Below are 23,263 nucleotides of genomic sequence, written 5' to 3'. Positions count from 1 at the left end.
TGCCGGGGGCTTGCCCGCGTATCCACAGCAGGGCCTCACAACTATCTCAAGTTCAAGGGTGGCAGGCGGGGAAAAGTCCTGAGTAGATGTGGTACCCGGAAATCCACAGAGAAACCAAATGTCCACCCTCTAAAACCGACCTGCCCCTGTCAGCAAAAGAGAAGTCCTTCCGGCCAAAGAGGGACATGCCCAGACAGCAGTGCCAGAAGTCAAGTCAAGGGCACAGGCCGTAGCTCCTGGAATACAGTTCACGGGACCCCTGAGCAGCCTGGGCCCCTCCCCACTCCCTCCAGCTCCTGGTTCACACCTGACCACCCTCAGCAGGTCCGCCACACATCCAGGGATGCATAATGACCCACAAAGGGATGGCTTCGGGCTGCCCTCAGCTGACTGGGCGCGGTAACCACAGCTGCATGCTTGGGGGGCGGCTGGGGGCACAGATGGGCATCTCTGAGCAACATGGGGAGTGGGAGGGGCCGGCAGCTGCTGGGATGTGGCCTCTCCCCATGCTCAGAACTCAGGGCCACACATGTGTGACCTGCCCCTAAGCAGGACCTCAGGCTGACACAGTGATGGCACAAGCCCAGGTCACCTGGGAAGGCCCCCCCTTCCCTCCCCATGTGTATTTATGCGCCTGCCCAGCCTCTCAGTATTAACGCACCCCCAGAAAGGCTTAGCCCATCAGGCACGACGCAGCGTGGAATTCTGGTGTGCTTGTCACATTGGGAAAACCAAGGAAAAGACTACGTCCTCTGAAGAGGGAGACGCTGGACAAGACGGAATTAACACGGTGTGACCTGAGATACTTTCCCCTTAGTGCAGCTGCATCGTTCCCTCCCAGGATCCAGTTCCACGTACTACTGCCTCATAGTGAATCAACCATATTAATTAGCTTGGAAACAATTTTCCTCTATTGAGGCAGGGGGACCCTGAAAGCTAATTCTTTCCATGTCCCTATACAGCCACACTGGTGGCAAGACACCTAAGGTCAAATCAACACTTCATCATCACCGCCCAGCCCGCCATGTGCAAGAGTTTCAACTTCAATAAGAAAAATGCCCTCCGGGCACAAACTTTACATAGTCTTGTAGAGAGAATGTTTATGGAAATTTTGTAATATTAAATACGTTCAGCTGCAGTTAAGTTTTAAGAACATGAAAAGGCCCAACAGCCAAGATTTCTGAACCCTTGTCTTCAAATATAAGGAGAGGCAGTGGAAAACTGCAAGGGAAGTCTTGGAACTCTGCCACTTTCTTAAGGAAAACAAAATAGGATAGTGTCTCAGTGTTGTCTCAGGTGTGGTCAATTAATATGTCTGTTCCTCTGCCACCCCTCAGCTTTCTGCTTTTGCACCCACCCTACAGAGCCGGCAGATTTGAGCCCGGCTAGGTGACCAGGAACGGCCTAGCCTCGCAGCATTAGCTGGGCTTCAATCCTCTGGGGAAAGGCTCTGCTCTCAGTGGCTCTAGCAATGGAGAAATAAACAAGGGCATGAGGCTGTCAGACTGGCGGGGCGGGGGGGATTGGAAACAACTGGAAAAATGGACACGGAAAGCACATCGATAAACGGGTGCTGCAAATCCGGCCCAACAGGAGCCAAGTTTTGAAAGGAAAAAAAATTTTTAAAAAGGTGGTTCAACGAGCAGCAACCACACACACAACGATGTCATCCTGTGAGTTCAAGCTGTGTTCCCACACCCCAAACTGCCCAGCTGGCCCTGGAAGTGCAGGCAGCGGGGTTGGGGCAGTCTGACTCCCGGTTCCCAGAGACCTGGCTGGGCCCCCACGAGTCTGTCCCAATGTCAGAAAGGCTGGGAAGCCGCCCTGTTCACTTTGAAATGCCCAGAGGAGTGGGGAGTCCTCGCTGGGGGAGGACCTTCTTCCAATCAGCCTGGCTCGAAGGGAAGCCTGGCCCCTGAGGTCTCAGCCCAATGTATCAGGCAGCGGAGGTGTAAACCCACAAGTCAAATCAGAGACACCTGTAGGTGGCCTTTCGCGGTTTCAAATAGTAACTGAACAAGAAAGCTATCAGCCCAGGCGCACGCGCCTCTAGGAGAGGTTCCGGAACCTGCTGGGAGTGGAAGAGAGATGAGATGGCCCAAGAACAGAGCCCAGCTAGTAGCAACCACGAACCAGTAGGGCATCTTGAAATGAATGCCCTGGCCTCGGTTTTCTCCCAGGTAGAGAGGAGGGCACAGAGAGGTGCTGAGTTCCTTTTCTTTTTTAGACTTTTTTTTTTTTTTTAATGTGGACCATTTTCAAAGTCTCTATTGAATTTGCTACAATACTGCCTCTGCTTTAAGCCTTGGATTTTTGGCCCTGAGGCACGGGAGATCCTAGCTCCCAGACCAGGGATCAAACCCGCACCCCTGCATTGGAAGGCAAAGTCCCAGGGAAGTCCCCTGAATTCCTTTTCATTAGGCACTGCACTGACACTCTGATTGACAAGGGGCACAGGGTCAGCCAGTAAGCGGAGGGTCTCTCGATGCTCAGCACAGCAACATAAAACTTATTAAGCTGACAATCTGTAACATAAAATCCACGGATGACAGAGCAAAATGTTGAAGAGTTGGTGAGACAAACAGCCCCCCACCGCTTCAGTAGGAGTATGAAAGAGCACCTTTTCTGAAAAGGTAGATTTCACCCCCCCCCCCGCCCCATTCTACTTCTAGGGAGTAATTATAGGAGTAAAGATTCACATAAAAATAAACCATCTAAGATGCTTCCCTGAAACCGAAAATAGTTGGATAACCATCTTTCCTGATAACACTATAGAGAAAAACAAATAGCTATCACGTTATACCAACATACATTATGATACGTGTATCTCAACAAATTATTCAGTTTTTAAAATTCAAAAGTATTTCACTTAGAAAAAACATTTACAGGTTAAATGGAAAAACAAATATAAAACATAAGACTCCAAATCTTATACATAAATTTAAAAATATTCTTTAAACAGTGAATGTCATTTGCTAGTGTATGCATACCATGCAGGAGACAGAAAATACACCCAAAGTGTTAAAAGAAGTTATTTCTCCATATGCTAAGGTGATTTTTAAAATATAAGTCTTTCAGATCATAAAAATTGTGCGTTAATCTTCATATTTTCCTCTATTTCTCCATTTTCTGCAAAGAGCAGATTTCCTGCAATCTGGAAAATGTACAGTGAATTTACGTGGGCTTCTACATCAGGAGAGGGAGCTGGAGCTGGGGATGCAGAGAGACAGCTGCTGCCTTGGTTCCGGGCCATAGCATCGCTGCAGAGTGGCTCTATTCAGGATCTAAGTCCTTAAGTGATAGCTGCACTGCCAAGGTGGGTTTAAAAGGAAGTAAGGTATATCCCCTCCAACCTCATGCAAATTTAACCTAGAAACAGGGTGTCTCTCTTAGGAAAGCCAACGCATAGATCTGAATTCCAGTGGCCAGTCAACCTGGGAGAATCCCTGAGGGGCAGGGGAGAGGGCACCCATGCAGTGGGGATCCCTTGGCTCCCCCCAGGGCCTGCAGGAGAGGACGGACACTGCAGCAAGGCAGACTTAGCAGGCTCCAGCCAAGTTCGCGGCCACAGGTTAGACTGCAGAAGAGCGAGTAGAGAGAAGAAAATATATATATATATCTATGACTTGAGAATCAAATGGCCGTCCGCAAGCCCTGAAAAATTACTCACAGGAAGAGTGACCGGATTTGGCTACCAACGCTAGGATCAATGGACTAAATGCAAAATACTGAGCAGGGAGGAAGCTGGGGAAAGTTAATTCGGCCGAATAACAGCCCCTCAAACCCTAGCTGTCCGTGACGGTACCTCCACCCCCAGCCCTCCGTACGTGTAGACGGCACTGCATCTGCTGCTTCGTCTGGGGTGTCACTGGTTTAGTCGGTCAGCTCCATGCGGGCAGGGACAGAACATGATTTTTATCTTAGAGAACTTGGGAGACCAAACAATAGTGAAGAGCATTAGAATGAGACCACGAGTGGCCCTGGAAAAGCTCCCTCACCTCTAGCTGGGGAGGACGGGCCCAGGATGTGACCATTCTCCCCTCGAAAGTGGGGTCACACGTGAGGCCGCAGGTAAAGAGCTCAGCACTAGAAGCACTCAAGTGTTTATCAAATACTTGTTAACAAATCTATTGTTTAACAAATGTTTTCCTAACAAGACCGGGGGAATTCAAGAACCCAGAGTCCTGGGAAGAACAAAAAAGGCCTAAAGGAAGTTAGGTTCAGTTTTATTTCAAACCAAATTTCCTCAAACCCAAACCTACAGGTACAGGGGAGGTTTAAGTTTAAAGCGAAGCGCGCGTCACCGCCATCAAGTGGACCAGCTGCTGCGTAACCTGAGGAATGACTGGACTAGGCACGGCACAGAGAACGATGCACAGAGAGACTCCGCCAGCGCAAACGTGAGTGAAGACCCCAAAGGTGTAATGGAAAGTAAACTCACGGGTGCAAAATAGGTTCCCCCTTAGAGGCAACAAATTCTAGCCTTAAGAATAAATCCCAGAGCCAGATGGGACCTCAGAGAGCATCACGTCCGTGAATGGGGAACCTCCCCCCCACACAGCCTGACCCCCACATCAGAACAGCCCCCCTTCACCTCCGACCGGAGTGCAGACCGCCAGGATGTGACGGTCCCTGACACAGATGCTGCCCCCTTGTACGCAGAGGAATCCAGAACAAGAAAAGCCAAAGGCCAGACCTGCCTACAGCCCATCCCAGCTGCATGAGCCCATCCTGAGCTCCGGGTGGAGTTTTCAGGGCTTAACAGGCTTGACCTAGAAAAAAAAACCCGCAGAGTTTCTAAAGAAAACGCAAATACTACCTACTGATTCATACGTTATGAAGTAAAGAACACTGGGATTCCTGAACTAACTTCCTCACTCCCTAATTACTCAGCTGCATTTCATTCACTTTGAAAGTATAGACAATCTTTTAGCACAGATGTTCATGGGAGTAATACTTCATAAATGCTGTCCTCACTGATGACGCACGTGTAAACACACACGCATATATGTTTAAAACACAGTGCAAATAAATGTGCTTTCTGAAGGAGCGATGGCTCAAAATTCTCACTGTGAAATTAGATTCTCAGGGTAAGTCATTTTAACAGTTCTCATAAAGGCAGGCCAAAGCCACCTAGGTGCCTAGGGCTTCCTCTAAAAAAATCACGCTCACACAGCCTTTACTTCCCTTGTGCACCAGCCCAGAACCCCCTGTGTTATTGTTATGAGTGCTAATAAAACATCAAAATCCAATAACCTTTATCCCAAGTTTTGTCTCAATCCATGCGCACTGTGAAAAAACACACAACACAGATGAACAAAACTCACAAGGTGAAGGGGGGGCCTCTTCTGCTGGTTTCCCAAACCAACCAAGCCATCAGGGCACAAGCTTCTTCACACACCACCCCATGGACGTCTGCTGAGCAACAGGGCAGGCTAGCAGAGGCCAGAGAGTCCTTGTTCCTCCCGACATCGAGAAAGAGTCCACGTGAAGGAAGAGTTGTTCTGCAACTCCCAGGTCTCCATGATGGGTTGCCTCTTACCCGGGGTTCCAGTCAGTCTAAGACTGAATCAAAAAACCTTTGGGGTGGGGACGTCGCTGGGGGCGCAGTAGTTAAGAATCCGCCTGCCGACGTAGGGAAGATGGGTTCAAGCCCTGGTCCAGGAAGATCCCACATGCCACGGAGCAACTAAGTCCACGCGCCACAACTACTGAGCCTGTGTGCCCTAGGGCCCGCGAGCCACAACTACTGAGCCCACAAGTCGCAACTGCCGAAGCCGGCGCACCTAGGGCCCATGCTCCGCAACAAGAGAAGCCACCGCAATGAGAAGCCCGCACACTGCAACCAAGAGTAGCCCCCGCTCGCCGCAACTAGAGAAAGCCCCCGCGCGCAGCCACGAAGACCCAAGGCAGCTTAAAAAAAAAAAGAATCTCTGGGGTGGAATATTCCTCATCAATGAAAGGGAACAAACCAGTGATACAACAACCTGAATGAACTTCAAAGGAAACTGTGCTGAGTGAAAACACTCCATATCCCAAAAGGCTACCTGCTATTTGATTCCATTTCTATAACATTCTTAAGGGACAAAATTACAGAGACGGAGAACAGACTAGCGGTTGTCAGGGTTTACGGACAGGCAAGGAGCCAGGACACTCCAACTCTAGAATTTTCTCCGAGTGAGCTGGGTCTTGGAAGTCAGCCAGCCCCGTTTACAACCATGTATGTTGGCCATGAACTGTCTAGGCCACCTAAAGTGGGTGTGGCTATAAAAGGGGAACGGTGGGGTGGGGGAATCCTTGGGGTAATGAAACTTGTGTGTCTTGACTGTGGTGGGGCACGTTGGAATCCACACAAACAATACAACTGCACAGAAGGGAATACACCCCAATGAATGTGTGTAACACTGGGGAAATCTGAATAGTATCTGTGGACTGTATCAGTATCAGTTTCCTGGTTATGCTATTGTCACTATCATTTTGCAAAATGTTACCAATTGGGGGAAAACGAGGTAAAGGGTCTTATTTCTCTTACAACTGCAAGTTTAATTACAAAAATAACAAGTAGCTTTGTCCCCTTTTTCTTTCCTTTTGGCCTGTCTGTTGAGTTTGGTGCATGTTGACCGATAAATAGGGCAGTTCCTTTCTGTGGTGGATCGGTCTTTACGAGGAGCCCAGCTCGTTGACAGGAGCCACTCTCTAAACCGGGATCAGCGTCCTTCCGGCTGCCAGGGCACACGGCTCCTGAACCCCTGAGCTTCTCTGCTGGAGCTGGCGGAGACGCTTGCTACGTAAGTTCTCTCCTGGGGACAGGCACAACTGACTGGTTTCTCTCGCCCAGCTGCGCCCCAGGTCACATGTGATAGAACAGCCCTGGAGAGGACAAGAGATAAACCAGCCTCCGGGGCTGGTCTGTATGGGCGAGTGGGCACATGGGGAGGCGTGGGGGGGACGGACCCCGGACTCCCCGATCCTGCATGGCTAAACTGAAACCCCAGGCAGCAGGCTGGAACAGGCCAAGACTGTCCCCGGCTGGCACACACAGCTGTACACTGGGCTGGCCACCTTCCAACGCCCAGCTCGCTCGGAGAAAGTTCTGGAGCTGGAGTGTCCTAGCAGATTACCAGAGCCGGAGAGCCACCTGTCTGAGAGAACCCACAGCTACACGCCTGCTTTTCCAGCAGCCTGGGGACCCTGTGGCTGCCCTCGAACTCCGCATCAGCCTTTTGTGACAAAACTTAATCACACTGTATCAACCTCAAGGTCTTTTGTGGCGTTCCGTGTCTGTCCTCCAAGATCCCCTGCTGCCTCCCTTTTAAGGAGAGCTGGCACAGTCAGTCCTAACACTCCCCGGCACCTCCCTGCTGATTCAAAGAATCCAGAAGGAGAAAAGTACAGGGGGAGCATCTCAGCTGTTTTGCCTCTATTGTCCTCAGGGTCACACCTCTTTCCATCCGTTCAACAGGAGTTTACCCTTAATGTCTCCCACTGACAATAATGAAAGTACCCCCCCCTTCCCCAGAAGGTGCCATTAGGTACAGGCGTGCAGACGAAAAATATTTCGATCACAATACTATTTTTTTCAGATTCCGTAAACCCTTAAATAGCCATTTACTCAAAAAGCCGAGCGCTTTCAAACAGCGCCCAGCTTCAAAGCTGATAAAGAAATAACCAGCGACTCTTCCCCGGGAATAAAAATTACATTCTACATAAATTAAATATATAATTTGATTAAACATGTTTATGTCTTTGTGATGACATTTAAAATAGAAGTAATCATTTTCTTTCTTAAAAGAAAAACTCTTTCAAATATAATTCGAAGCTGTCAAACCTATCTCCCGCTACAGATCTGTTAAATGTCACATACCTTCAAAGGGGGATGGCAGCTTCCTTTTAAATATGCAGTTCCAAACAGTGCGTTCTGAATCGAGCATGTATTAAAATACACCGCTGGCATTTATCCTGATTAAGTAGAACCCTCTCCCCTTGCTCCTGACGGATCTGCTCCGGGGAGCAGCACCCAGCCTGTCTCTTCCCCATCCAACTCCAGAGGGGCGAATGCCTCCCCGCTAGCTGCCAAGCACCGGGCTACCGGGCCCGACACCAAGTCACACCCCTGAATGCCTTAAGGGGGCAAAGGTACCCTCTTATGATCCCTATGGTTTCCCTCCCAGATATCTCGTTGAACTCTCTGTAACCCAATTTTGGCCCAATTTGTAAGACGGCGTTAATCAGATGCGAAGAAAACTCCGAACTCATTCTCCTAAGTCAATGACCTACATATTCAATCGCTTCTTCTCCAACTCAGTTGCAAACACCATGCTATATTTAAACACAGAGCACAGATATATCTTTCTTCTGAAATGCTTAGAGATACAGAATAGGCTTACACGCTAGCCCTCCTTCTCAACTTAAGGAATGCAAACCTTGTCAGCATCGACTTTGGGGGGAACGTAAGAGAACAGCATGGTCCGTGTCTCCACTGTTTTCCTAAGAAGGTACCAAGGGTCATCTCTGAAAACAGTAACGGGAAGCAGCATCTTCACTGGAACTCGAGCCAGTGACGCCTGCCTCCCCAGCCCCCCGACAAGAAGCAAAGTGCTCACAAAGAACACAGACCAAAGGACTTCAAGTCAGTTAAGGGTGGGTAACGAGCACGTCGCATACCAAGTGTCCAAAGGAAACGCAAACGTTCCGGGACCAACACCAAATAATCTTGGAGCTAGCAGAGGAGACAGACAGCAAAAGGAACAGGGAGCTCTCAGAGTCTAAGACCGGGGGAGGGGGACTTCTCACTGCCAATCTCTTCGTATCTAACTCAAATTTGATGAAAGGTGGGCAAGTCAGCCCCTCCACCCCACCCTGCCCCCAACCAATGTTGGAGGAGGATCCTAAGGACATCTGAAGAAGCATCAAGGCAGAGGCTGGAAAGACCAAACAGAAGATGCCCAATCCAGCCCAACTCTGCACCAGCTGCCTTCCTTCTGGGAAAGGGAAGCTGCCCTTGGAGGAGGGAAGGTAAGGAGAGGCCCGGCCCGTGCCTGCACAACTCAGGACGGGCCTCGCAGACAGACTTACAGTGCAGTGGGCAGCCTGGGAGAGGACCAGGGTGGGTGAGACACACTTCACAACCGAAGCCCAGATCCAAGCCGGACCTGAGACACCTCAGCCGCAGACACCTTCCCGCCTCGTCCTACCCTGTGACCTGGGGCGAGTCACTTTGCCCCTGGGAGGCCAACTTCTCATGGGGACAGGAGAGGAATGCCACCCAGACACCGCGATCCTGTAACTTAAGCTCTAATTCCATTCAAAACAGGCACTCGTGAGACTCGGAGCCAATTCTCTAGTCACTGGGGCTTGAAAGAAAACGAGAGTATGGAAAAAGACGAGTTATAACAGGAACTTCTCTTTTTCTTTGGATTAAGGTACATTCCCTTCCTTGGTGACAAACTCCACGCCAATATATGGATGAGAAGGGCCAGTAATCACCACGCATGAGGCCAGATCCTGCAACCTGACCTGTGGCAGCAACAGGGAAGGCAGAAAGCGCGGGTGAACCAAAATGTGTAGTGGGGGACCTTCGGCTCGGTTCCTGCACCCCCAGCCTCCTACTAAGAGGGGAGCCTTCCCAGTTAACGCCACATGTGCTCCCATCTCCCCACGCCTGGGGCCCACAGAACTCATCAGCCTGGCCGCCTCCCCCGCTGCACAGTGGACTCTCGTGGCTGCAGGGCTGCTTTTTCAGCCTTGCTATCGAGGTTACTGAACCCAATATATACACACATAGCTATAGCTATCTATACGCACATACCCAACACAACCCAAACCTCTGGTGTGGACTCCTGATGGTCAAAGCCAACCGCCCTTTCTCCTCTGCCGTCTACCTTCCCAGCTCTACCACACACCCGACCCACACCACTCTGTCCATTCAGATACTGCATCAGCAGAGAGGCAGGTACTGCTGAGAGGGAGATGTGGAGATAAAGGAAAGATAGCCTTGTCTTCAAGGAGTTCCAACAAGGAACAAAGAACAGAACGCCAAGTGCTAGAGAAGCAGACATGAAAGAGGAAGAGAGTGCAACTCTGCCTCAGCTCCCACTCAGATGCTCCCAAGTCAGCTGCTTCCAAGGTCCCTCCAAGGAACTCCAGATGCACCTCACCGACCGCCTTCCAGACGCCTCCTCTCTGAAGGCCCATCCCACCCACCCCTCAAACCTGGCTCACCCACAGGCGTGGACATCACTGCTTTACGCCCTTGGAGTCCGTGACTCCAACCAAAGCAAACCCAGGCCCTGCCCTGCCCTAAGTCCCTGATCCTGGAACCAGCCAGGCCTGCCCCCCGACTTTTGTCCACCTCCACACCTGAGAGGCCGGCAAGTAAGGCCAACACACACCAATTCCTGGGCAAGAAGTGAAACTCCCAACCAGCATCTCTAAAAGCACCTAGCAAAAGCCCAGCTGAGATAAATACCTTTTTGGAAGAATGACCCAGCCCAATTCAACTGGCCTAGCCCTTGAAGTATTTTAAATGCAAATGCCATTCTAAATGAAATGACACCCTTCGCATGGATCCCCTAAATTGTCCCTCAACACTGTGCTTCTGACTTTCCCGGCGGACCCAGGCCCAAGCAAACAGGTCTTGTGTGACCAGACCTTGGTTGGTGGTAGAACCCTCTATCCCCTGTAACTCGCTCGAAGGAAGGAAGCATTTCTCTTTAGGATGAGCTCAACAACACGTCTCTCTAAACTCACAGGAAGAGAACTGTTCACAGCCAACTGTCCTGAAATTTGCACTTGCTGCAGGTCCATTTTTGTTTTTTAATTAACTCTGGTCCTTCCCCAATCTCATCCCCTCTTACAGCATCCTGGTTTTTTTTTGTTTGTTGTTTCTTTTCTTTTTTTGAGTCCTCAAAATACTTTCTCCAAAGAGACAGGATATAAATCAGTAAAATAGAATCCATTCATGAGAACACATTACAAGTCCTATAAACCACATCCCTGGAAGCACTGACCCTAAAAAAACTTGGAAAAGCTGGCAGCAGCCTCCCCAAGGCCAGCGAGGCCGGCACACCCTGACCACTGAGCTCTTGGGTGGCCGATCTTCCGGTGGCCAGGTAGCTGCACAGAACACCTGCTCAGCCCGCTTCCCGCGCTGAAAGAAACTAGAAATGCATGTGCTACCACGTGACTATCAGGTGGGCTCCGAAAATGAACTTCTGTCAGTTACGAATGTGCAAAAACACGGGCACAGATGTTACAAAGGACCAGGAAAACACCAGGAAACAAAGGCCCTGACCCTCACGCTTCACTAGAGGGTGCAGTATTTGGGGGGTGGGGGAGGGGATAGGAAGACAGCTCGGGGGTTGGAGCAGGTAGAGGTGTGCCCAGGAAAAATCAACAATTGTTCTGAACATCCAGGGAAAGCCAAGAGAAGCAGGCCCCTCTGAACAAAATAAAACAGTTACTTCTTCCAGAGCAGGCAAGCCTTACAGCCCACCCCACAGCACAGCAAATGGTGCAGACGCTGCATCTGTCCTGCTAGCGGAGGGAACGGGGAAGAGGAAGGTGCTCCCCTGCCCCAACCCCTCAAGCAGAAAGCCAGCGTTCTGCTAAGTGGTTTAAAAAATAGCTCCATCTTCCATACATGATTGGTAGCAGTATAAAATGTCATTATAACTGCTTTATAAAACTAAACATACACCTATTTTATGGCCCAGCAATTCCACTTCTGGGAACTTACCCAAGAGAAATGAAAACATACGTCCATAAAAAGACATGTACAAGAATGGTTCACTTCAGCTTTATTCAGAATAGCCAAAAGCTGGGAACGGCCCACGTGTCCATCAACAGGTACTTGGGTAAACTCACTTGGTGGATTCCTGCACTGGAATACTACACAGCAAGTAAAAAGGAACAAGCAGTTGATCCAGGCTAAAACACCCGAAAATCTCAAACACATTTAAAAAGGTGAATTTAAAAAGCTTTTCCAAAAAGGTATATGTGGTATAATACACATGGATGTATAACGTGTGAATGAGTATCACGTAGTATATTAAATGCTAGAACATGAAAAATTAATCATGTGGGGGTGGGACGTGGTTGCCTGAGATGATCAGGGAGATAGGAATGGGGACTACCATGAGGGAACTTTCTGGAATGACGGTTACGTTCTATATCTTGATAGAGGGGGGGTACCCAGGTATATGCATCTGCCAAAACAAATGGATTGGCATGCCTAGGGTCTACGCTTTTCATTTTACCTCATGCTCCCCGCTTCCAGCCCCCTGAATACCTCCCCCAAGCCCTACCTCCAAGGAAAAATAAACTGAAGGAACCACAGAAAGTCAACGTCAGTAACGAGACGCACGCTCAAGGACTCTGGGGCGGGGCTCAGTGAGGTCTGAAGGCCGCTGAGGAAATAAAGATGGACCGATGGGCGGGGAGATGGAGAGAGCACGGGAGGTAACCGCCCGGCCTGGGGGGCGGGGCGGGGGTACTCACTGCACAAAGGTGCCCACTCAGGGCACCTCTGACTCTGCTCCATCTGCAGGATGAGGACCCCAGAAACATCTGCGAGACCAGTGCCATTTCCCCACCAAGAGCTGAAACCCCAGCGGCCCAAGCAGATCATCCCCCCAAATCAGAGTGTGGGGGCAGCGTGCGTCCAGGTGACACCCGCTCTTCTCCAGGAACAGACCTGTGATTTCAAGGAGGTTAAGGATCGTGTGTATCAACGCAGGCTGATAAAACAGGAGGTCCCTGCTCAGTCAGCATAAACCCCCAGGGCAGTCACATCTGCATCCTGCAGGTTCTAGTGCTTTGAGGCAGAACTCCCAAGAGCAGCTCTCAAAGAGCAAACCGATGACACGGGCCCATTTGGAAACACACTGCTAAATGCCACGTGAATTTTAACACGGCTGTCGTTAGATGCTGTCAGCCTGAAGTTGCATTCCCAGTGCAGGTCACACACAGACTGCACCTACTAGCATCTCGTATCACCCAAGAGGCTTTTAAAGTATTAAGTACAGAAAATACATGCAACTTCCCAGTTAAAATCTAGTGTGTGGACACTCTCAAAGGTCAACGCGGCATCCACTCTAGTTTCATTACTGATGCTTCACCCAGATGGCGGGGAAGCTACATTAAAAAGCACATTTAAGAGTCACTGCTATAGGACTTCTTCCCTGACGGTCCAGTGGTTAAGAATCCCTGCTTCCACTGCAGGGGGCACGGGTTCGATCCCTGGTCGTGGAACTAAGATCCTGCACGCTGCGTGGCGTGCCCCCCCCCACAAAAAAGTCACTGCTCTGATGCAAGAGTAACAGAACTAAACCCTTGACAGAATCCAAGATCTCAGATCTGGGTAGGTCCTGGAAATCACCAAGCACAGACCTCACACTGTAGAGGCAGGCAAATTGCAACCGGGCAGAGGAAATATGGCTTGCTTCCCAAACTGGGAGAAATTCCTGGGCACTGACCCTTTGACCCACTTTATTTTCAATTCAACGTGTGTTAGTTCGGTTCCTCCAGAAACAGATGCTAAGACAAGATTAGTAAGAGCCTGTGCGCGAGACTTCTTGGGGGGACACGAAACAGCAGCCAGAGGGAGATGCGGGCCTGACCCCCCTTCAGTGGAGTCAGGGAAGGAGAGAGCTTGGCCTGCCATGCAGTTCAAGGCCACAGGGGAATCTTTCGGGCCAGGCGGAAGCGGACACAGGCTGTTGGGAGGAGTCCCAAGCCTCGCGGGGACAGCCTGGCACCCCCGCTGGGCTCGGGCCCCGGCTGGGAGGGAGCGGCCTGTGGGAGCACGGGCTCTGTGAACGCGGGGGGCTCTGTGAACGCGGGGCCGGGTTCCAGGGGTGAACGTCGTTGACGCCAGCAATTACCTTCCCAGAAGGAAAAGACCAGAGAGGTGCCTTTGCACGGCTGCCACACCATGCATGCCAGGTGGCTGCTCCACTTTTACGACCTCAGACTTACTTCTGAGCTTCTCCCAAGATTGACAATCGGACTGCCAGGGCCACCTGGCTGTACCCAACCGGCGTAGGTGGCTGTTGTGAGGCGGGGACGCCTGCGGGGATGCTCGTCTTCAGGGAGCGCCCCCCAACAAGAGCAGGGAGGGAAACGGATCTCCAGGACTTAGTGAATAAACCGGACGCGGCGGATGGAGAAGTGAAAGCCGCGTTGCCGAGGCTGGGGGCCGGGAAGGGGGGTCCCGCTTCTCCACCCGCTCCCTGAAGGAGGGTGTGAGCACAGGTTGGTCAGGCTGACGATGAAGTCAATCAGCTCTCCAAACTCACTGTATTAGTTAACACGACCTGCTTTAACAAATGAACCCCAAACCGAGTATCAGCTCAACGCGGTATAAGCTTATTTCTATGTCACAAAAAGATCAGTGTTCCTGATGGGTGGGCAGCTCTTCACATGGCGACCCGGGGGCCCAGGATCCCCGCTTTCTCCGCTGGACTTGCCACACCCAGTTGACATTCCAGGCAAGAAAAACTGGGTAAAGCACACTTGCTTCTTAACCGTTTCTGCCAGGAAGTCACACCTATTCCCACCAGTGTTCCACTGGCAACACCTGTCCTGGGGCCTCCGGTCGCTGCCTGGCTGGTGGCGGGGCGACCACCGCAGCAGGAAGCCCCCACCAGTGGAGGAAGGAAGCACAGATCTCTGGCGGACCTCTGGTCATCTCCACCACACTGACCTTCCAACTCAGTCTCAAGACAGGCTTATTTTGGAAGCAATATAGGCCCCTCTGGGTCTCTCTGAACACCATAATCCAAGGTTATCTGACCACTGAACCAAATCTGAAAAGAGATGCCAACAACTCAGGAAACGCCTCTATTAAATTCTCTTGTTGCCACATAGCCGTGGCGCTCAAGTGGAAATCTGGTCACAACTGGGCTCTCACTGATCAACTTAGAAAGTGGAGCAACTGTCCTTTTATTGCAAAACGCTCAACTCTAAAACTTTAAAGTCTGCAAAATGCTTTCGTGGCCATCAACTCTGATACCATCAAACCTTAGACCCAGCAATGTTTTATAAGCCGCTAAGAAAAAAAGGGGAAAAGAATACCCTCAATTAAACTATGCCATATGATCAATTTTATGACGGCACTCAATCCCAGAGATGTTAAAATGTTGAAAACCAATGAAACACCAGTGCTCCTGTTGAAGTCTTCAAACAACCTTGTAAACACACACAGGAATTGCAATTTCACAGAGCCCAGCCCAGGGCTGGGTGACTTGCCAGAGGTCACCCAGCTAGTGAGGGACAGAGTTGAGAGAGAGGGCTTTCTAACCAGTTTGACTCCGCACCTGGATCTGGGTCAAGATCCCAGCACGTCCGAAAACTCTGCAAGGCCAAGCCAAGCTCCAACCTCCTCACATCCACACAGATTCTGCTTCAAATGGCAAATCGAGCACCTCGGATATACTATTCTTATAAATGCACTGAAAATTTTTTTAAACTCCACTAAAATTTGAGTTTTTATCTGCATAACACTTTACCAACAAATTCCACGACATTCAAGTGAGAACAGATGATGTACTGAAATATCAAAAACAAGAATCCGATTTGGTAAACAGTTGAGCGCTATTTTCACATCATCCTAATGAATCTAGTTTCAATGAACACAAATCAGCAAACACTCTGGAAATTTTAATGGTATGGTGCAAAATGATGCTTTGAATGACAGCCCCAGATAACAAACTCTTCTCAGCAAGTGAGAGATACCACCAGAAGAGAAAAATCAGAATGGATGAGTTAATTCAAAGGGTCCACTTATGGTCCATGGATCTGTACTTGGCCTTGGGCTGGCTTCCCATACAGAGCTCCTTGGGCTATGAGTGAAGCGGCAAGGAGGGGAGCTCTGGACCCTGCTCGAGCTGCCAGGCACAATCTGCTACCAGGTGCCCGGTGTGTTCCAGTACGTGTACAGCAGGGGGGGTGGTCAATACCCACAAAAGATGGCACACGGATTTCTGGTCAAATTCTTCTCGCCCAGGGCAGGCTCCTGCCTCTATGCACCTCATTATGGCCCTCAGTGTCAAGGGCAGGCTCCTGGAAAATATCTGGATGCTTGGGAAGGGTCTGGGATGGTAGGATACAGGCCAAGACGGGCCCAGACTCCTCCAGAGCCCTGCTCACGTGCACGCCCGTCCTCTCATCTGTGTCTCCGTCTTGTCATCACTCTCGCAAGTGGTACCCAGGTAAAATCTCAGCAGTGAGTTTACTCCCACTTCGTTGTTTAAAAAACAAAAAAAAGCATGCAACGACCAAGAGACAGGGAAACACACTGACACCCCCAGAGAATGCAGGCAGAGCCACCTCTCCCGAGGGGCGTCCGGGCAGTCACTTCACCTGAGCCCTGCATTTCCTCCACCTGTAAACCAAGGTTGTTGTTTGGAGGCTGTAATTAGAACATATTGGAACACACCTGTAAACTATAAATCACTATAAGAAGACTGGACTGGTCTTTTGAAATGATGTTTTTGCCTTGGAAATAATAAACCAAAATTAACACATTCAGAGTTGTTTTTAAAAAGAATCCCATTGTTATAAAGCAGAAACTAACATACCATGGTAAAGCAATTATACTCCAATAAAGATGTTTAAAAAAAAAAAAAAAAAAAAAAGAAGAAGAAGAATCCCAAAGCCTAGTACCTTCCTTCAAACCCAAGTGAACCCATCTCTCCAGACTGCAAGCTACATGAGGACAAGGAAGCACCTCCCTCCTACGGCATTCCTCCCGGAGCCCGACCTGCGGGAACCAAGCGTGCTTCACTGAATTCTGAGTGTTGAACAGGCAATTCCTGGCCACTGCCCCGAGACTGAAGCAGCTTTCTTTTTTCCATGGGCAATGAAGTTTGCTTTCAAAAAGAAAGGCACACAAAGGCATTTAAGACGACACCTGTATGATGTGAAAGAAACAAAAGACTACAGATGAGATTTTTAAAGCATTATAATCAGAAGGAAGGAAGGTGAGCATTCCAAAGCCACGTCCCGGGGCTCCTGGGGCTCCTGGGGTTCCCACTCGCTGCGCGAGCAAAGGCTAAAGGGGCCTCCAAACCCATAACCTCTTTTCATTCCAACAGCCACTCCATCAAGTAACTATTATTACTCCCAACTCATGGGTGGGGGGACTGAGGCTCTGGGCCTCACTCCAGACTCCACAGCAGTAAAAGCAGAGAGTCAATCAACTCAAGTGCACCAGTGGAAGGCCACCTGTAACCTATTCTGCAGAAGCCAACAAGGCAGGAGGAGGAATTCAGCAAAATGGGACGAAGCTTCAAGACAGACCCCCCCGGGGCATTCAGGACCCTCTGCTTCCTGCCACCCCCTTCACCCACGTGGCAGAGGGGGCATCACAACACGGTTCTAGCTCTGAGCTCGGGGACCATCCAGGGGAATCTGCTTGGCCCCGTGACCCTGCTGGTCCCATCCCCTGCTGGGGGCTCCTCAGTGAGGGAGGACATGCCTGCTCCTGAGGGAGAGGAGAGTTGACAAAAGACCTGGCTGGAAAACTGTGCCGCCCGCCACGGCAGGTCCAGACGCCCGGTCCCGTAGAGCAAGGGGCACCTACGGGGAATGAAGGCGAAGCACCCCTCAGATGCCACCTCAGCAGGCGCTCAAGGAAGGGACTCAGCCAGCAGGAGCAGAGGAGGGCTTCCTTCAGCCTGAACCTGCCCACCCCAGAACCCCAGCCGCGCACAGCCCCCCGCGCCCTGCGTCCCCTCCCCCCCCACTCCCGCTCCACCCGCAGCTGAGGCCTCTCAGCCCAGCCCGCTGCTCTGGTCAGTCCCCTCCCCACCTGCACAGTAACCCCCCCAGTGGATTCATCCCAAAGTTTAGTCAGCCAGGACCTCATTTATGACTTTTAGACTCTCAAACAAACCCATTCCCATTCATAATGAAGAGGCAGCAGCTGTATGGCAACGCACACAAGGGGCCCCGGGGCACCCCCAACCCACCTGGCCCGGCTAAAGAGACCCTCTCCTGGGTCCAGATGGCGCGTGTGTGTTCGCTTCCTCCTACCTGGGGGCACCAACCGCCCTCCCCCCCCAGGGCCTGCCGCAAAAACCCAACGACTGTAAGCCAGGCAATTCCCCCTGCAGCAGCGCCCCTCCCCGCACCCCAGCGCCCCCGGTCCCCTCCCTCCCTCCTGTCCCCGAGAACTCACGGAACTCTCGAAACACGGCCCCCGCCCAGCCTTCGCGGGCCAAGAAATCCCACGCAGGGGCTCCGAGCAACGTTAGATCCTAGACTCCCGTGAGACACCGCTGAGCGCGGGTTCTTTCCCTGCAGAAACGCACACAGGACCCTCCCCACGCCAGCGCCCTCGACCTGCGCCATTCCTGGGGCTCACACCCCCTCCCGGGCACGGAGCCCAAAGAGGTCCGCAGGCCTGAGGCAGGCCCTCCAGCTTTGTTTCCTCGGCAACACCCATCCTCTCCCTGCAGGGGCACACACTGACCAAGGCAGGAAAATCCTGCCGCGCCCCGAGTTTCTCCTCAAGGGGCGGGCGGCACCAGCTCTCCTGAGGCTTGGGCGGGGGTGGGGCGGGGGCCTGAGGTGGATGGGACCCCAGCAGCTAGCTGTCCCCCGCCTCCGCCGCACCCTTCCCCGGCGCTCACGGGCACCTGTCCTGCAAAACTGATTGCACTTCCGCTCCAGGAGGGCCTGGCAAAGGAGATGACGCAGCCCCACAGACCCTCACCTGCTGATGGGAAACCAGGCCCCACGGGCCTCCTGCTCTTGACGCTCCTCGGTGAGTGGCTCTGGTCACCTGGCCCTGCGGGCCGAGGCTCATCTGTCACGTCGGACACGTGGGTGAGGAGCTGGGCCTCCCAGGAAGCCTCCCCCCTGCCCCTGCCCCCAGCCTCTGGGGCAGGAAGTTAGGATCTGCCTGATTCTCTGGGCCTGTGCCTTCTAGCCCACGGGCAGGATGGGGCAAGTGGCCTCAGCTGAGGGCTGCTGGGTTGGGCAGTGGTGCTCTACCGGGTTGCCTATCTGAATCATCTGAGAGCTTTTAAAACTACCAGGCAGGTTCCACCCCAAGACCAGTGACTCAGAGCAACCTCTGAGGGTGGGGCTCTGCTTAGGTCTTGTTTCAAGGCTTCCCCAGGTGATCCCAGGTCCGGGCGGGGATGAGAAGCCCGGGGCTGGAGGGTTCCGGGCAAGAGGGTGTGACAGCCTCCAAGGGAGGAAGAGCTGGAGGGCAGCCCGCAGCCGGCATCCCACCTCCCACCTCCTTCAAGAGGAGGCCCCCCGACCTCTGGGTGTACGGCCGGAACCACCGCGCCCCTCCCCCGGCTGCCTCCCCTGGGTGCCCGGTGCACTCTGGTTGCGTGGTCTGCTCCTTGCAGGCTGGACCTGGTCAGGCTCGTTCAGGCCACCACCCCAGGGCCTGCGCAGTGTTCACCACACCGTTCTGCCACACCCCCCCCAAAGCTCATCGGCCCCGAGAATGACAGAAGGCCCGTCAGAGAGAGGAGGTACCGTGGAGGAAGTGGGCAAGAAGGAAGAGGAACCCCACGGAGCCCATTTTGCACGATTTACGCCTGGGCATCTTTCAAACCTCCCTGCTCAGTTAGGTCCGATCACTCCCGACCCCAGCGACCCCGCCACCCCCCCGAACTAATCCACTGAACCCACGGCATACGCCTCCCACATGCCAGGGGCTGATGGGCTCGGACCACAGTCTGTTAACAAGACACCATCCAAAACGTTGACCATTAGTCCCCCCAAAATAGCATCACTAGGCCACAGACATCTAGGGACAGATGCATAAAACGCATTCTCCCAGGGCTTCCCTGGTGGTGCGGTGGTTAAGAATCTGCCTGCCAAGGCAGGGGACACGGGTTCGAGCCCTGGTCCGGGAAGATACCGCATGCCGCGGAGCAACTCAGCCCGTGTGCCACGACTACTGAGCCTGCGCTCTAGAGCCCACGAGCCACAACTACTGAGCCCACATGCCACAACTACTGAAGCCCGCGGGTCTGGAGCCCGTGCTCCACAACAAGAGAAGTCGCTGCAATGAGAAGCCCGCGAACCGCAACGGAAGAGTAACCCCCCGCTCGCCACAACTAGAGAAAGACTGCGTGCAGCAACGAAGACCCAAGGTAGCCAAAAGTAAATAAATAAAAATTTACAAAAAAAAAAAAAAAAAAAGGTTTAAAACACATTCTCCCAAAATGATAATAGGGTGTCTCCCTGGTGGTGCTGTCTGCAGCCTGGAAGAGCCAGGACTTCAAATGGGCTCTGGGCAGGGAAGGGAGGGGGAGCTACAGCAGGGAGGGGAGGGGAGGGGAGGGGAGAGGTCACCAAACGTTTCCCATCCAAATCTTCTTCCCCATCCAAATCTTCGGCACTGATACCACCACCAGGAAACGAGATGTTTATCTTATTTCAAGGTCTCATGTTCCTGCTTATTCTTTACCTAGAAATAAAAAGTTCCCATCTGGGCCTTCACAGACCGATGTCACCAAATTCACAATTCACCAAAATATCAAAAGCGCCCACAATTTCAGAGGAGGAGATTAAAAAGGGAAAGTTATGGGGAAATTAAGACAATAGGAAGAAAGGTCTTGGAGGAAAAGTTCAGTTTGACCAGATGGGTTTTGCTCTTTACAAAGGGCTACACCACGGGCCTACAGAGACAGCGTCCCTCCTGGGTGCCACAGTGGTGACCGAACTCAGAGCAGGTCTTGGCAACCCCTCGGCCTGGTTTCCCAAGGGGCCTGTGAGGCCTTGCTGGCTGCGGTGGGCTTAACACCGGGCCACACACGCCCCCCACCAACCGGCCACCAGACCACAGTCGGCTCTCTTCAAGGATGGGGACCGGCAGGCACGATATCAAGGGTCAGCCTTTATCTTTTAAACGCACAATGTGCTGAAGCCAAAAACAAAACAAAAAGCCTTTCCAAGACGCTTTCCAAATTCCAAAAACACACTGGGCTGGAAAAAAAATGGAGCCCCGTTTCCTCTTATTTTTAATCTCACATTGGCTAGGTTTATAATAAAAGAGAATAACCTATTTATTTGCTTACCTTACTTGGAAAGACAATAAATTGGAAAGGCTTCATAAATCTCACAGGGAATTCCTTTAAACAAGGACTGTCAGCAAAAATCCGTAAATAACTCTCTGCCAGTCTCCAGCAATCACCTCCACCACACATTCTTTTTCCTTCCTGCTTTTGTACTAATCTTCTAGCAAACAAATCAAATCAAGCACTAAAACGTTTTATTCTTAACGAGGTGAGGCTCAGAAAACATCCGGGAGTCCGCCGGGGCTGCTGACTGACTTAGGTGGCCTCTGAGAAGAAGGAGACGCAGAGAAGACCCCTGGGACTGGATGAGGGAGACCTCTGCACCCCCAAGCCCTGCCACACTGCTCTCACCGATTTACAAAAACCCAGGCTGGCAATCGGCTTTGCAAACAGAGCCAGGGACGCGGCATCAATTCTATCGGGAGCAAAGCATAAGCCTTATGAAACAGGGTCCTATCCAGGTGGCAGATAGGCTCTCAGGTTTCCCCCCACCTGGGCTAGCCTGGCATCAATGACAGTGCCTGGCGCCCTTGTAATCCCAGCGTCGTGGAGCTTCCGGATCCAGGCGGCTACTGGTCAAGTTCACTCATCCCCATGCTGACCAAGTTGAAGGAAGGCAGCTCGGAACCTGGAGATGTCCAGAGCAAACACACACCTCATCCAGCAGGCCAGGACTTGTTCCCACCACGTTAACTTGACTTTGTGAGGCAACTGATTAAAACGACATTCAGATACAGCAGAAGATGGACAGTCTCACGCTGAGGTTTCAAGGACTGTGCTAAAAATAAGTTTAAGTAAGAGGCAGAAGGAAGCCCACGGATTATCAAATGTGTAATCAACTTACATATCAGGAAAGGGTAATTGCCACAACCAAAATGAAAATTTCTCCAAGCCAAAAGGGTAACAAAAAAAAATTTAAACCACTACTCATATAGAAACAAAAATGTATGTTTTCACAAAGGACGAGCCTCTCGCAGACCCGGCAGCTTCAGGAGCCTTGAAACTTCCCCCCAAGACCTCGATTCCTGGATGTGACATGCAAGTACTTAGTGAAAACCAAACAGACTTTGCACGACCAGAGATGCACTCAGTCTGTTAGCTGTGCAAAGGAATATGGGCTTTTGATTCAAGTCCCACCCAGGTTCCGGTGCAGCAGCCATCGCCAAAGAGCTGCATCCCTGCAGGTGACTGAGCTGCCCAGAGCCTCGTGCGCTGACGAGCAATCTCCAGCCCGAGAGGCACCTTAGCTGTTTCTATTATGGATGCACCCAATTCATTTGTTTTTATCTTCTCCCCTCCTGGTACATTCCTGGTACTCAAGAAAACGTAGCTATATTATTCTTATATACCCAGCAAATTAATGTATTTCTAATGTTCCCGGATGAAGGCAAAGGCCTCTCTTAACTGGCTCCCTGTGAAACAGTCACTTGACAATTTGCACACCTCAAGCATGTTTGCCCAGCAAGGCCAGCTGGGCCCAGGCACACGTCAGCAAGCAGCTCACCCCGCGGGCACAGCAGTGGCTTGCCCACTCCCTTCCCTCCCAGTCCGAGGACGCAACCTCAGGATCCACCCAAGGGAAGCGGCTTCCCACCTGTTAGCCGTGTCAACCTGTGGCGTTACCCTGTGCAGACAGGAGTGGAGCCCCGGGAGGGTGCTGGGGAGGCATCCCGAGGGCAGGACGCCTGCAGGCCCTGGGGCTGCCTAGAAGCACAGCCCTACTGTGCTCACGGCTGCGGCTCCACGGGGCTCAGACTGGGTGAAAAGGTCCACAGGGGCTTTACTGCTGCGGACGGCACTGTTGAAGAATGCTTGCAGGGCCCTTCAGGACATAAACCCCTCCCCTCTCTGATGTTTAAATAAAACCCAGCATTCAACTTTTTCTGTAATAAATTCCAGTGTTCGGGCAACTTTCTTCCCTGGGCAAGGACTGGGAGGCAAAGGCGGTCTCAGGGGAGTCAGAGCAGTGTCTGGGCCCCAGAACTGCACGGCAGCTGGGTCCTGCGGCCTCTCCGGGCCGGCTGGAGGTGTTCCCCACCCCTCCAAGGAAGAACTGCCAGGGAGCGGAAGACACACGCGTACAAGCAGCTCAGAACGCTGGTTCAGACAGCCCTTGTCCCACTGGGGTGCCAACTCTGGGTGCTACTAACCCTGGGCTCCAATCCCTTTGCATCCGGAAGCCCCCCAAGTCTTCTAAGCACGTGGCCACGTCT

The 23,263-nt window shown here is 51.8% G+C and overlaps 1 protein-coding gene across 15 annotated transcripts in view; it reads right to left on the bottom strand.

The window, feature by feature from the left end:
• The window catches only part of CTBP2 (C-terminal binding protein 2), a 162,403-nt gene that overhangs the window by 116,084 nt on the left and 23,056 nt on the right, over positions 1 to 23,263 (bottom strand). Inside the window, exon 1 of one of the 15 annotated variants that reach the window (XM_067024353.1) lies at positions 7,865 to 8,051. The exons of 13 other annotated variants lie outside the window; for them this stretch is intronic. The gene's annotated coding sequence lies outside the window, so the exon portion shown is untranslated. Of the gene's footprint in view, positions 1 to 7,864; positions 8,052 to 23,263 lie in introns of those variants that run through there. One more of the 15 variants, XM_067024346.1, reaches the window with a different exon arrangement.

The sequence above is a fragment of the Kogia breviceps genome, chromosome 2 (assembly GCF_026419965.1).
Source record: "Kogia breviceps isolate mKogBre1 chromosome 2, mKogBre1 haplotype 1, whole genome shotgun sequence".
Classification (NCBI taxonomy): domain Eukaryota; kingdom Metazoa; phylum Chordata; class Mammalia; order Artiodactyla; family Physeteridae; genus Kogia; species Kogia breviceps.
Note: the sequence above shows the minus strand (reverse complement) of the source record. Positions and strands in the feature narration are given on the sequence as shown.